Source organism: Mus musculus, chromosome 13 (assembly GCF_000001635.26).
Source record: "Mus musculus strain C57BL/6J chromosome 13, GRCm38.p6 C57BL/6J".
Taxonomy (NCBI): domain Eukaryota; kingdom Metazoa; phylum Chordata; class Mammalia; order Rodentia; family Muridae; genus Mus; species Mus musculus.
This window is the reverse complement of record NC_000079.6, coordinates 41,233,420-41,248,835: the sequence shown is the minus strand read 5'-3', so window position 1 is coordinate 41,248,835 and position 15,416 is coordinate 41,233,420. Positions and strand designations below refer to the sequence as shown.

The window sequence follows — 15,416 nt, the reverse complement described above, 5'->3', positions numbered from 1 at the left end:
TTGCATAACGGAGCACGTTTGATTTACAATCTGGTTGAAAGGAATACATTTGAATAGATCTAGTTCAAAAGAAATCAGGAAGAATCCAGACCTTTTTACCTTCTCTTTCATTCACATACAACAAACACTTCTGTGTGCTCTGGACTTCTTTGAGGTGCCAAGGATAAAGCCATGGCAGGGGCTGGTGAGATGGCACTGACTGCCCTTTCCGAAGGTCCTGAGTTCAAATCCTAGCAACCACATGATGGCTCATGACCATCCGTAATGAGATCCGATGTCCTCTTCTGTCAGAAGACAGCTAGAGTGTACTTATGTATAATAATAAATAAATCTTTAAAAAAAAGTCATGGCAATACAGACAATAACATAAATAGGGGTGTGCAAGGATTGCAAATCCCCAATGAAAATAAGTAAAGCACTGTGGCGAACATGGGGGTGTTGAGATTGTAGTCATCGAGAAAGAACTTCCTGAGGAAGTAACATCTGATCTGAGTCCTGAGTGAAAAATCCAACCATGGAAAGACCTACAGGAAGAGCGTCTACATAGGAAGAGCGGTGTGTGCAGCCCCCAAGAGCCAGATAAACTTGACCTCCCTTCCAACCCCTCAAGTCTGATGTGCATTTGACTCACCAAAAGGAACTCAAACTACAAATGCCCATCTCTTATCCCCACAGAGTGAATGCCAGTCTTCAGGGCAAGGAGCAGGCAAAGTAGATTTTTGTAAAGCTCCCAAGTGGATTATAATGTATCCTCCAAAACTGTGGCTCGCAAAGAATAATCTCAGATGTGCAGGATGCTCTGGGCACGTGTCAGAACTACCCTGGAACTATTGAATCAAGGTTTGGATGAGAGCAGTCGTCTCTGGCTTGGTGAAAAGTGGGAAGATGTAGGACACATTAAATCATTAGGATTAGTGTGGATGGACGAGAGGTAAAGAGTGAAGGAAACAGAAATCTAAACTGACTTGAAAAGGCTGGATCTGTGCCGCCATAATTAGCAGCACTTAGAAGGAGGGTCAGAAGTTCAAGGCCAGCCCTGTCTACACGGTGAAGTCAAGACTAGCTTAGACTGTGTACTGCCTAGTTTTGTGTCAACTTGACACAACCTGGAGTTATCACAGAGAAAGGAGCTTCAATTGAGGAAATGCCTCCATGAGATACAACTGTAAGGCATTTTCTCAATTAGTGATCAAGGGGGAAGGGCCCCTTGTGGGTGGTGCCATCCCTGGGCTGGTAGTCTTGGGTTCTATAAGAGAGCAGGCTGAGCAAGCCAGGGGAAGCAAGCCGGTAAGAAACATCCTTCCATGGCCTCTGCATCAGCTCCTGCTTCCTGGCATGCTTGAGTTCCAGTCCTGACTTCCTTTGGTGATCAACAGCAATGTAGAAAGTGTAAGCTGAATAAACCCTTTCCTCCCCACTGCTTCTTGGTCATGATGTTTGTGCAGGAATAGAAACCCTGACTAAGACAGACTGTATGACACCATATCTCAGAGAGAGAGAGAGAGAGAGAGAAGGAGGAGGAGGAGAGGAAAGGAAGGAAGGAAGACTCGTGGAGAAAAGGGAATCCTTACACACTAATGAAAATGTAAATTTGTACAGTGATTATGGGAAAACCACATGCAGGCTCCTCAAAATACTAAGATTAGACATACCACATGACCCAGTAATTTTATTGCTGGGTATATATCCAAAGGAAATGAATCAATATGCTGAAGAGACATCTGTGCCACCAGCTTCATTACAGCAATAGTTGACAGTAGCCAAGATGGAGAACCAAACTAACAGAGTGAGTAAAGAAATGGTGGCTGAATGGAACACAGTGCATCCTACTTGCAATAAAGAACAAAATCAAATCGTTTGCAAAAACAGAGGTGAACTTAGAGGATAGTGCATTAACTGAAATAAGTCAGCCAGACAAACACACCATGATTTCATCCTAAAAGTGTTGGTCTTGTAGGAGGAGAGAATGGAGCCCACCCTCTCCCCTTTAGAGGAAGCTGGTGGATACAGGGAACTGGGAGAAGAGAGGTATTGGTCAAAAGTGAGATATTACAGTTAGGTAAGTTCAAGAAACCTGTTGTGTGAATGGTACTCACCATAACAATACATTATATTTTGTGAAAAATGGGGAGGATAGTGAATTTTAACTAGGATAACTCTGAGCCTGGAGAGACAGAAACACTCTTAAAAATGAATTCTACACTGCTTTTGCAGAGGACCCAAATTCAGTTCCCAGTACCATTCACTATAACTCCAGCTCATAGGAATCTGATGCCCTCTTCACAGACACACGTCTACACATTTTTTTTTCATCTTTAAAAACTATTGTGAAACAGCATGTTTTTATTATATATATAATAAAATGACTTATTTGTCATTTTATATGTATATATAAACAAATAAGTCAAAACCTCATGCTGTACATATTAAATAATGATACAATATCACCTGTCATTTAAACCCCCCAAGTTTCTAACCCGAGATTCTGGGTGAATGATGGCTAAATTTCCTGCCATAGATGCTTTAAGAACCCCTATCTTTACAGCTGTGGGGCTTTCCTATCTGTAAGCCCAGACCATGGAAAGTGAGGCAGCAGGGATCAAGAACTCAAGGACAGTCTTGGACACATCAAAACTAAAGGAGCCCTCCAGCCTAAAACCAGAGCCATAGGCTTCAAGAAACCCAACAGAATTGGAGAGAACAGCCAGGGGCCTCAGAGAGGTGTGGAAGTATCATGACAGGCTAGGAAAGACGAGGGAGAGAAGCAGGCTCTGTCTATGCACCCGTGCGAATTGTCAGCATCCCTGCTAGATTCAGACTTGCTGCTGGGGCTGTTTTAAGGTTGCCCATAACCTCTCGCCCATTGTTCTGTAAGCAAACCTAACAACAAACTCATTGATTCCCCAGAGTAAACTCCCACAAGACCGGTCCCTCAGTCTGTGGGTTTGCTGGAGGAGGTGGAGAACATGTTATTTATGCCTCTCTCAGGGGAGAAATTTTAGCAGCAGGTGTGATCTCACTCCTACTTGGAACTCGATGTGGTCAACCACATAAAAATTAGGAGTAGAAGAGATGTGACCTGAGACTGGGGATTGATCCTACTGGGGATGGGAGACTGTAAACCAGTGGGTCAATCAGTACAAGTTGGCAGCCTTGTCTCTTCACCTGCATATACCGCATCCATCTCTAAACAGTGCACCCAGCAGCCTCAGAACTTCCTCACACCCTACCTGCATCAGACTATACACACCCCTCTGTGTATGTTTTTACACCCCTAAAAACAATCAAATTTGTGTGGTTTCTATTAGTGGGTATTCCCGATGTATCAGGGTAGAAACATTGAAAAGGCTGATCCAGTTTGAACTGTTTTGGGGTGCATGCCCAGTAAGGCAAAACCGTTTCAACGAGTGAACTTTTAGGGAGCCTCTCCTATTGAGTATCTGTGCTTATGTATAATTACTTAGATGAGCATATAATTAAAATCAGATGCAATGCTGGGAAAGGCCATGCTCAATAGGAAAAAAAAAGTGTTACCTGTCAATCAAAACAGAGAAACACTCTCACCACCCTCTTTAATAACTAAATATCCCTCCAGGCAGTGGTGGCACATACCTTTAATCCTAGCACTTGGGAGGCAGAAGCAGGTAGATTTCTGAGTTCAAGGCCAGCCTGATCTACAGAATGAGTTCCAGGACAGCCAAGGCTACAGAGAGAAACCCTGTCTCGAAAAAAATAAAAAAAGAAGAATATAACTAAATATCTCTTGAGCCCTATAAAAAGAAAGTCCCAAACAGTAATTAAAGACTTAAGTGCCCTCAGTCATGTGGCCCTCTGTCAAACTTGACAGTGTGTCCCTCTTTAACATGTATTATCACGTAGCTCTGAAAGACTTGTCTTGCTACTTTGCAATCTGCGTGAGCCCTTCGTTCCAGTTCTCTGCACAAAAGGCCAGTTCCCTCTAAATGTGTTGTGGCTGTGCTTTTTGTAAAGGTAGACTACACAGATAAGGGCCATCCTGTAGTTGGACACAATTTAAAAATATAAATGAATCTCCCTGCCAATATCAAACAGCCAACAAGATAAGGAGGAACAGCTGGGCCACAACCGGGAAGAAAATAGAAATAGAAATGGGAGAAGAAGTGCTCTGGGTTGGGGAGAGGGGACCTCTGCATGCTGAGCAATGCTGTCCCCAGCTCCTCCACGAGGAGGCCAAGCGGGCATCTGGGCTAGGACACTGGAGACTGGAAGGCAAGAGGGCTGAGACAGCAAAGGGCAGTGGTACAGGAAGAAAGGCACCAAAAATAACCCCGCAACCTGGGTCGGCTTTGTCTGATCCTGTGACCTAGAAACGTTCACATTCTGAAATTGGATTAAGGAAATCCTGGCTTAGTAGAACCCTGAGGCCTGAGAGACATAAACCAAGAAGCAGTTGTCCTAGACCTCAAATTACTTCTATAAATAACTTCCAACATGATTTCCTGCACACACTCAAATTTGGGCTCTGTGTGTGTGTGTGTGTGTGTGTGTATTTAAAGACAGGGTCTTATGTAGCACACTTAAAAGCTAGCTTTGAACTCAAGATCCTACTGCTCAGCTCTTGAGTATTGTATCCATGGTGGGTCCCCCAAAATGGCAGTGCCGGTGACAATGTCCTAAACAGAACTCTGGTCCAGTAACCAGATGCCTAAATTCAGCATTCCTCAAGAATCTCATAAGGTGAGTTTCTGTTCCCCAGGACTTCCCATAATCAACCACCTCAGACAGGACATCTAATTCCCAAGCTTAGCCAAATAGCCTACGTGGGCTCAAAGACCCCCACCCCAGTGACTCACATCTGCTTGCTTCTCTCTACCCCACCCCCACCCCCCACCTGAGAGATGGTTTTGGCAGCTTCATCCCCAGTAAACCTTTCTTTCTACCCAAGGAGTGGTGGGTCTAGTTTGGTGGTTTCACTGCAGTCTTGCTTACACTGACTGCCGGGATTGTAGGCATATATCACTGGGTACAGCTTCAGATATTTTTTTTTAAACTGGTATGTATACAGTACGTAAATGTGTTGGTTTGAATATGCTTATAGTTTGTTTGTTTGTTTTGTTGTTTTTCGAGACAGGGTTTCTCTGTATAGCCCTGGCTGTCCTGGAGCACTCTGTAGACCAGGCTGGCCTCAAACTCAGAAATCCACCTGCCTTTGCCTCCCGAGTGCTGGGAATGCTTGCCCCTGGGAGAGGCACTATTGAGAGGCGTGGTCATATTAGAGTAGGTGTGGCCTTTTTGCAGGAAGTGTGTCACTGTGAGGGTGGGCTTTAAGACCCTTTCCTAGCTGCCTGGAAGCCAGTCTTCTGCTGTTTGCCTTCAGAACAAGATGTAGACCTCTCAGCTCCTTTGGCGCCATGCCTGCCTGGGTGCTGCCACACTTTCAGACATGCTGATGATGGACTGACCCTCTGAACCTGTAAACCAGCCAGCCTCAATTAAATGTTCTCTTTTGTAAGAGTTGCCTTGGCCATGGTGTCTCTTCACATCGAGGGAAGCCCTAACTAAGACAATATATTTCTCCTCTCCATATAACACCAGACATACAAGATTCAGCAAGCAACCTTCCTAAGTCCTTGCCTCAACTGAACGAGTAATGTCTGCAATATTCCTAGTTCCAGATCAAATTTAAGGTACTAAGAACTTTTTTGATTTTTAAAAAAAAATTACAAATAAACTTTATTTTAATTATACTGTCTATATAATTATCCATCACACCTATATTATAAAACCTCTGTAAACATCCCTAAGATACTGGTTGCTGAAGACATCTGTATAGCAAGAGTGTGGCACACCCAACCCTGTGTCAGGAGCGTGTCTGCTTGGTGTTTCTGTGGACTGTGTTCTATGTGACCCTTCATTTAGGTGCCCCTTTGTAACCTTGTCCAGAAAGACCATGAGGCCTCTGGCCTTACAAATGCTTGATGCTGTCACAGATTCAAACTATGAACATGTGGGAAACTGTCAGGTGGGTTCTGATTGGAGGATGTAGGTCCCTTGGAGAGTGTCTTAGAAGAACCCTTGCTCTGCCTCTTCCTGTCTTTGCTCTGCTTCCAGGCTGCTGTGAGCTGAACAGCTCTGAAACCTCTGAAACAGGGAGCTGAAATAAACCCTCCTCCCTTACATTGGTCCTGTCAGGTGTTTTGTGATATCTAGCTTGCTTGCTTTCTCTTTCTTTCTTCCCTCCCTCCCTCCTTCCTTCCTTCCTTCCTTCCTTCCTTCCTTCCTTCCTTCCTTCCTTTCTTTCTTTTTTCTTTCCATCATCTATTGATCTTTATACTTTCTATCGAGCTTTCTCTTTCTATTTATCTTTCCATCATCTATCTGTCTATTGATCTGTCTTTCTTTCTATCATTCTGTCAGTCTATCTACCTATCTTTCCATCATCTATCTATTTTTCTTTCCACCTTTCTCTATTATCTATCTTTCTATTTGTCTTTGAGTCTATCTATCTTTCTAGCATCTACCTATCTTTTTATCTTTTTACCTAACTTTCTATCTTTCTGTCATCTATTTTTCTATTTATCTGTGAGTCTGTCTATCTATCTGTCTGTCTACATCTTTTGTAATAAACAATAGATGAAAGTAGAAAGCATCCCCACGATCCATGAAATGACCTAATAAATCAGTGGCTCTCAACCTTCCTATTGCTGAAGCCATTTAACACAGTTCCTCGTGTTGTGGTGACCCCCACAGTGTAACTATTTACATTACTACTTCATAACTATAATTTTACTATTGTTATGAATCAAAATATAAATATCTGACATGCAGAATATCTGATATATGAGCCAAACGGGTCATTACCTACAGGTTGCAAATCACCATGATAATTATGGGGCTGAAGAGGAGAGTATGGGAATCCCCAGTTTACAGCCAGCTGTTTACAAGTACAAAAGGCTCAGACTAGCCACTGACATGGGAACAATTTCATGAAACTGGTGTAGTCTGCATCAACTTGTGTCTAAATACTTGCAAACACATATCTGTACACACACACACACACACACACACACACACACACACACACACGGGGTCTGGAAGCAATACTGTTAATAAATGAGGAAGTTGCTTCAGAAAGAAATTTGCCCCTTGGAGAGAAGGCTGGCTATGGTGGTGTGGGTGTTAAATCCCAACACTGAGTAGGCAAAGGCAGAGCTCTGTGTGTCAAAGCCCAGCCTGATTTACATAGTGAGTTTCGAGTTAGCCAGGGCTATACAGTGGGGTTTTGTCTCATATATATATAAATGCCCAGTGTTTTCAAAAACTACACAGTTGTGTCACCTCTGGGACAAACTGGTGTCAAGCAAGGACATAGAATTGCTTTCCTTGTTTAAATTTCCCCAGCAGTTTCTGAGGGGTTTTACTCTATTTATAAAACAATAAAAATATATCATTTCCCAATTAGTGCTGAAAAACAACCAATTAACACCAGACAGATGGAAATTTCCTGGCTGAATTTTAACAACAACAACAACAAAACAACAGAATCTTTATATAATTAAATATATGACATAAAAAAATGTTTTCTTTTTAAAAAAACAGTCTCAGACTTCAGGCCAGACTGATGTCACACCCACAGTGACTCTCTCGCCTTCATCCCTCAGTGCTGCGATTCCTGGGGTGAACCACCATGCCCAGCTCACAATTTAGAAGGCTCGGGGTTTGGCTCCATGGTGTGGCGCTAGCCCAGTGACCCTGTCCTTGAGCCTATGTCGCTTCACTTTCGTCTGTTTGAACTGGAGAAGGAAACTTGATTCTCTCCTCACCACACCATTGATGCCAGCTGCTGCCTTCTCCTGCCCAGAGCAATAGAGACAGCACCCATTAAAAATATTGGCATGGAGATCCTATCTATATATCTTCCTATGCAACCATAATCCAAAATAAGCCCCCTTAAAAAGCTGATTCTGTTCTGTGTTTTGTTATGGTGATGGAAGGCTCACACAGACCTTAATTGGACAGATACCATGACGTCAAACAATGTATCCTCCTACTTCCATTCTGACCTCATGGAAACCCATGTGAAGTTCTGTTATTAGAAGTGTTTTGGCCAAGTTGTTAGTAGGCTCTGCTTGCATCATAGCTTCTCTATGGCAGTAAACGGCTTACAGATTGGGTATCCCCTATCTGAAACGCCCAAGTGTGGGGTTATTTGGACTTGAGGGAATTTGTATTCACGCAGGAAAATATGTTAGGGGGTCAGACCCAAAATTCAATTTACACTTCATACCTATCTTATACGAGCAGCTTGAAGATCATTTTATACACCTTTTTTTAGTAAACCCATGGTTGTATTCATCAGTAGATTCTCATGTGTGGTCAGATATGGAGTTTTCTCTTTGTAGTGTCACGATGATGCTTAGATTTCAGAGCAGCTGGACTGTGTGTTTTCTGATTCAGGGCACTCAGTCTACAATAGATTTTTACCTTTTTTTTCTTTTCCACTAAGCTTTACCATGGTTGGGACCAATTACCTGACAACAACCAACCGAAGAGAGGAAGGATTTATTCTGGCTTTCAGTGTGAGAGTTCTGGCCCTTGTGGTAGGGAAGGCATGGCAGTAGAGAAGGCATGGGCGGCAGGAGCAGCTTGCAGCTGCAGCAGCAGGAAGGAGACTGCTCGCTCACATCTTGGTGGAAAAGGGAGAGAGGGGCAGGCAGTGGGGTTGGGCTGTAAACCTCAATGTCTATTGTCCCAACAACCCAGTTTCTCCATTTAGGCTCTACCTCCTAAAGTAGCCACAGCCTCCCGTAAATGTCTGTGCCCGGTTGCCGGAGGGGGAGGGGGCAGAAAAGTTTTACATTTTCTGCAACTGGAGTTACAGAGCGTGTAACAGACAAAACACTGAAATGCATAAATAATAACAGTAAATTTTTAAACGGTTGAAACGTAAGTCGCAATATTCCATCATCACTGGGGACCCATGAACAATTGGCAAAAAGCCCTTCCACGAGCTCATCTGGTGTGAACACTTTGGTTCCCGGTTGGTTCGCGGTGGGGACACTGTTCTGGGTGCTTATGGGATGTTTGGGGCTTTTCTTGGCCCCATTTTCTCTTCCCACTTCCTTTCTTCTCCTCCCTTTCCTCCCCTTCCCTCCCCTTCGCTTCTTTGCTTGTTGAGCTAGAATCTTTTTGTGTAACCCAGCAACTCACAAACATCCTCAGAAGACCTCGTGTTTGTGTCCCAAGTCTCCCAAGGCCCGGTGTACAAACCACCAAGCTTGCCAGTCCTGCTTTCCGGCAGCTGTCCTAACTAGGTCACATCTTCACACGGAGGCTTCCCTTACCCCAGCTCATAGTCAGACACGTCTTGATTTCCCCCCTGCTTCCCTGGAAGTCTGTAGGCTTCCTGAAGATAGGCAAGATGCCTCTGCTGATGAAATGGATTTCTCATCACTCATGGTGTGTCTGAAGCCTGGCTTTCTGAGTGAATATACAGGGCTAGCAGAATCTAGATTTGGCCAATAAATTGGGAGGCATTGCAGTCTGGCAGTTGTGTATATTTTTTTTGCCTGTGAGTGTGGGTAGCACAGGTGTTTGTGAGGGAGAAGAGCTTAATATTATGCTGGTCTCATCTCCACTGTGTTTGAGGGTTTTAAATGTGTCATCTAGGTATCTGTTCGTGACTGTATGTACCTAAATTTCATTTTCTTCCAGATCTGCAAGAGACGAATACCACTGGTACATTGTTGGTAGTCATAGAGCATCTGTTTAAAGAGGAGACTTCTTTTAGTGTAGATTCGAGATAAAAATCTTCTCTTCTTCGGAGCATGAATTTAAAAGGCACAAGACCAAAAAAAAAAAAAAAAATCCTGTACTTACCTGATTTGTCCAGCAGAGGGTGCTCAAACATAACTTCAGCACAATGAAGTTCCACCTATCTGAATGCTAGAGATGGCTAGTCAGTCTTGTCAGGTTCCTAAAGCAAATATAAGGACCGACCTTGAAAGGCATAGAAGGTCATCGAACTAAGGTTTGTTTGTTTGTTTGTTTGTTTGTTTTATATTTATCTGTCTCTTTTACGTGAGTACTGGAGAACGACTCAGATACTCCCCTTTTATCTACTGAGTCTTCTCCCACTTCCCTGACTGCCCTTACACACGTTCTTTTCTTTTTGAGATGGGAATCTCATTTACCCAAGGCTAGCCCAGAGCTTGCTATGTAGTAGAGGGATGGTCTTGAGCTTTGAATTCACCTCCCATGTGCTGGGATTACAGCATGTCCCACCGTGCTGGTTTGTGTGGTATTGAAGGTCAAACCCAGGGCTTCAGATATGTTAGCTAAGCACTCTACTGACAGAGCTATACCCCTCCAGGTGTCTTAAGCAAATTGCATAGCCACTCATACTTCAGATCTTCAGAATGGCCATGTTACTGTGCTTCTGGGAGGAGACCCAGAGGCACCTGGAGGATCACACTCAAAACTACCACCTACTATGCACTAATGAGAAACAGTAGCGTTGAGCCTGGTGGCCGGGGCTCAGGCAAGCTGGCCCTGAGGGTCAGAGCATGAGAGAGCTGGCCCTGACACTCATCTGCTGTGCAGTGACATGGGCAAGGGAGAGATGTTCCGCCCCCGCCCCGCCCCCTGTCATCAGTAGGGGAAAGCCAGCCTTGTACCTCACCTGGTCAGCCAGGAGAGCTAGCCCTGGGAGAGGGGGTTGCTGGCGAGCCAATCCAAAGGCCACAAGAACTGGAGAGCTGGTGGGCTGAGCAGCTCAGACACCTCTCAGGCCCAGATCCAGGGCTTTGAGTTAGCCCACCCCACGTCTATCCCATCAATGAACTGCTGGAGTACGTGAAGAAGCCAGTCCTGCAGATCCAAAACTACAGGGTCTCCATGACACACGGGGTGACAACAGTCTACCCTAGAGGAGTCTCAGTAAGGTTCTAGCATCGTTAGCATAGCAGAAGCCAGAGGCCTGACTCGTACCAGACCAACAAAGTCAATGCAATGAGCACTTGCAAGCAAAGAAGTGTGGACAAAAGGACACACGATGGCACACTACAGCTTCCATAGTGGGGACTTATTTTTCTTTGTTGGGGAAGGGTGGAGGTTGGAGGGAGGGAGGGGACAGGAGATGTGCAGGACTGAGGTGCATGATATGAAATTCACAAAGAATCAATTAAAAAAAAAAACAGTGCTGAAATTTTAAAAATGTCACCAGAGGCAGAAGAACAAACCTGGCTTTGAAGTTCTCCTAGTGTCTTCAAAATGAGTGCCCGTGGGCTATGCTTACTAAATCCACATTGCTGCCCCATGGTGAGAGCTGGTAACATGGATGGTGAGTATGTTTTAGTCTGGGCTTTTGAATCTGTTGCCATATACAACATTGATGGGCTGGGATAGGTGCTAGGTTGTTTCTCAGTTTAGGCGGATCTCTAGTTCAGGGCTTCTCACGCTGTGGGTCCCGATCCCTTGGAATATGATGGCCCTTTCTCGGGAATCACATATCAGATGTACTGCAGATCAAATGTTTCATTACGATTCATAACAGCAGCAGCAAGAATAATGTTATGGTTGGGGGTGGGGGGGATGGTTCGCCACAACTTAAGAAACTGTATTAAAGGACCGCAGCACTAGGAAGGTTGGGAATGGCTGCTCTAATTCATTACAAAGCTCTTTGAGTATACTAAGAACACTGCCATCGCTAAGTGTGTGAGGGAGCAAAAAGAGCACTGGACATAGAGCAAAGGACCCGGAGCCCTGGGTCTGAGCTGCTGATGCAGGCCGGGTTCAAGAAGGAAATCGTCACCTTTCTGGCTTAGTGTCCTGAGTCCACAGTCGAGAGTGTCTGTGGTGAGGAGGTGAAAGCGCTTTCTCCCAAGGTCTGGAAAAGAAAATCTGATCTCTACCATAGCAGACTGAGAGGACTCTCCGATGGGGCTGCGGCTAAGCACGGGCTACGGCATCCTGCTGTACACTCCCTGCCCACCCAGAGCAACTATCATCGCTGTAATCAGAGAGGCTCCGACCGGTCATCCCAGGAACCTAGACTCTCCTGCCAAGACAGAACTGGCAAACGCCTGATCAGCACAGAGCTGAGAGATGTATTGTATCCGCGTGTTAGGACCACAGACAGTAACAAGAGTCAAGGGGGCCATAGCTACTACCAAATTCAAAGAAAAGCATAGGGTTTCAATAAAACACATTGCCAAAGAGACTGGCAGGTTCCATGAATGAGCAAAGTGCTGGGTCTTCACAGGAAAGACAGCCTGGACTCCCATTGGCCTGCACAGCACGTCATTGGGCTGCAGTGAGAGTGACCTTTCCACACAAACACTGAGAGGACCAGAAGCCTCCTTCCCCCCATCACCCCAACTTTGTTTGCTTATATCCCCCTCCACTTGTCTAAGTGGGAGAGCCTGCTGCTTGCCTGTAACCTTCTCAGAGGCATCGTCTCTCAGGCTTTCAGTCTCCTCCGCTGAATCCCTGAAGCCCTCCTACTTCTTTCTGAATGAACGCCTCTGTCTGTCTGTCTGTCTTCAGTCTCTGGGTGGGGAGTGGAAGGGAGGCAGTCCTCACCTGACTTACCTGCTGACTTTCCCCCCAGCACCCACCTAGTTCCATTGACCCGGTGATCAATACATCTCTGTTGGTTCAGCTTGGCTAGGTGGCTGTTTTAGGAGAACATCCAGTTTCCTTTGTTAACATAAAAATAAAAAAAAAAACCCACTTCCTGAATATGCATGAAATAGCGAAAATAGCATAGCACCATATCCATTTCTCAGGCTGCGTTTACTCAGATGTTGGGGCTGCGGGTTAAGGACATGGACTTTGGAGCAGGGATGACGTGGTCTCCAGGCTCTACTCGGTTTCTTATTAACCAGGAAAACCATGTCCCCTCTTTAACCCTTGGCTTTCCGTCTGTTACATGAGTCTGATGACAATCAGCCCAGTGGGTTTGTGCTCAGGACTGAGTAAGACAGGAGAAGGTGAGCATGTAGCTCAATGGTAAGGTGTGTGCGTGTAGTAATCAAGAAGCCATGGGTTCAAATCCTCAGCTTGGAAGAAGAAATAGGCAAGATGAAGTAATATGTAGAGTACTTATAAAAATGCCTGGATCACCTAAATACCTCAAAACAGCCATTATTATGACACATTTAAATTCATAAGCCTGAGACCTAAAGTGCACTAATAATTAAAGTTGGAGGGCATAGTGTACAAAAACTGTCTAACAGGGGAGAAACGAACAGATACATGAAACGAAGATGAAAGGACACACAAGTCCATTACAATGCACAGGATTTTATTAGATCCTGACTCAAACTAATTATGCATCAGCGGATGGTATACGGAGTTATGGCTAACTTAGGATGTATGGATCACACAGAGATCACTGTTTTCTCAAAGAAGCCTCTGGCGTCTGAGGATGAGCACATGCCTGGCATGCGTGAGACCCCAGGTTCCACCCCGAGCACCACTAAAGAGTTCATTGATTGATCAGGTGATTGACTAAGCACACCCGGGAGGCTAGAGATGTGGGTCAATGGTTAAGAGCACTTGCTGCTCTTGCAGAGGACCCAAACTCAGTTCCCAGCACCCATGTCAGGTGGCTCACAACACCCATGACTCCATTTCCAGAGGGTTTGACACCTTCTTCTGTTCTCCACAGGTACCTGTATGCATGTACCCTCAAGCAGACATGTGCACGTGTGAGCACACACACAAATAAAAGATGCTTTAAAAGAAAAAGCGTCTCTTTTACCGAGACCCACCAACATGAGCCGAGTTCACACCAAGACCGTGAAGAAGGCGGCCCAGGTCATCATTGAGATGCACCTGGGTAATGACTTCTCCTTGCCTGTGCGAGGAGATCGCCATTATCCCCAGCAAGAAGCTTCGGAACAAGATAGCGGCTATGTCACGCATCTGATGAAGCGGCTTCAGAGAGGTCCTCTGAGAGGCATCTCTATCAAGCTGCAGGAAGAAGAGAGGAGAGATAATTACGTTCCTGAGGTCTCAGCCCTAGATAAGGAGATCATTGAGGTGGATCCCGACACCAGGAGATGCTGACGCTTCCGGACTTGTGCAGTCTCTCTAACCTTCAGGTCACTCAGCCTACGGTTGGCATGAATTTCAAAACGCCACGTGGAGTTGTTTAATCTGCTATGCCATATTTTCAATGAACCTGAAAGAAAAAGAAAAAGAAAAAGAAAAAGAAAAAGAAAAAGAAAAAGAAAAAGAAAAAGAAAAAGAAAAAGCAACGAGGGATCAAACTCAGGAGGCCAGGCTTGTGCAGGAAGAGCACTTCCCACTGCACACTCTCTACAAACCTGGCCATGTGTTTCCTCAGTCATTACGTACTGACAGGGGAGAAACACGCTGATATGTTCACACATTAAAATGTGCAACATGTGGGTGTTAGCTGATATAGGACAAAGAAGGGGACATGATAATGTGTTTTAGTGAATCAAGACTGGCCGTCGAGTGCGCTCCTATAATAAAACACAACAGGAGTGGCTTATGACAGAAGAAATATCTGCCTAAATTCTAGAAGCTAAGAAATCTTAAACCTGAAGTACTAGTAAATTGGTATGTGGTGGGAACCCCTTTCCACATTGCTTTTTTTTTCTTTTAAAAATGTATTTATAGCCAGGCAGTGTTGGTGCATGCCTTTAATCACAGCACTTGGGAGCAGAGGTAGGCGGATTTCTGAGTTCAAGGCCAGCCTAGTCTACAGAGTGAGTAGTAGGACAGCCAGGGCTACACAGAGAAACTCTGTCTCGAAAAAAAAAGAAAATGAAAAAAATGTATTTATTATTACTGTATTATGTAGTATGTGTACTGTATTATGATATATATTTACACACACTATATATACATATACACATACACATATACATATTGTGTGTGTGTGTGTGTGTGCGTGTGCGTGTGTGTGTGTGTGTGTCCATCAACCACAGTACAGATGGGAAGGTAAGAAAACAACCTTTGGGCATCAGCTCTCTCCTTCCCACAGGGGTCCTAGGGATTGGACTCAGGTTGTCCTGTGTGTGTGACAAGCCTTTTTCCCTAAGGAATCACCTCACTGGCCCAGTAGGCCACATTATCAATTTGCTGTGTCTTCTCAGGCCGAAGGATCAGGGGACTCTCTGGGCTCTGTCTTATACAAATCCCCATCTCAAATGTGATGCCGAGTTCTTGTGGCGGTTTCTCTTCGCCGCTACCTGGGTTGGCTTTGGAATCACTTAGGCGATATACTCCGGACATGTCTGTACAGAAATTTCCAAGAGGGGAGACTCATCCTGGATGTACAAAGCCACTCCATAGCTTTGGGTCCAGGTCTGGATAAAGAGGGAAAGGAGGAAGCCAGCATCCATCCATCTCCCTGCTTCCTGGCACAGACGCAGTGTGACCAGCTGTCACATGCTCCTGTT

At 44.9% G+C, this 15,416-nt stretch overlaps 1 long non-coding RNA gene and 1 pseudogene across 6 annotated transcripts; one reads left to right on the top strand and one right to left on the bottom strand.

Moving 5' to 3' along the window:
* Positions 1-6,752: 6,752 nt before the first annotated feature.
* On the bottom strand, positions 6,753-12,790 carry Gm32063. 6 transcript variants are annotated; one of them, XR_003950654.1, is made up of 6 exons: positions 11,792-12,790; positions 10,661-11,305; positions 9,859-9,978; positions 9,673-9,743; positions 8,511-8,665; positions 6,753-7,832 (listed from the first exon to the last, which is right to left on the bottom strand). It is a non-coding gene; the product is annotated as a predicted gene, 32063 (long non-coding RNA). The 6 variants fall into 6 exon arrangements; XR_001780915.1 differs by lacking the exon at positions 11,792-12,790 and having other exon boundaries at positions 8,511-9,743; positions 9,859-11,072; XR_001780917.1 differs by lacking the exon at positions 11,792-12,790 and having other exon boundaries at positions 6,753-8,880; positions 9,859-11,072.
* Rps17-ps1 (ribosomal protein S17, pseudogene 1) lies at positions 13,736-14,173 on the top strand (annotated as a pseudogene).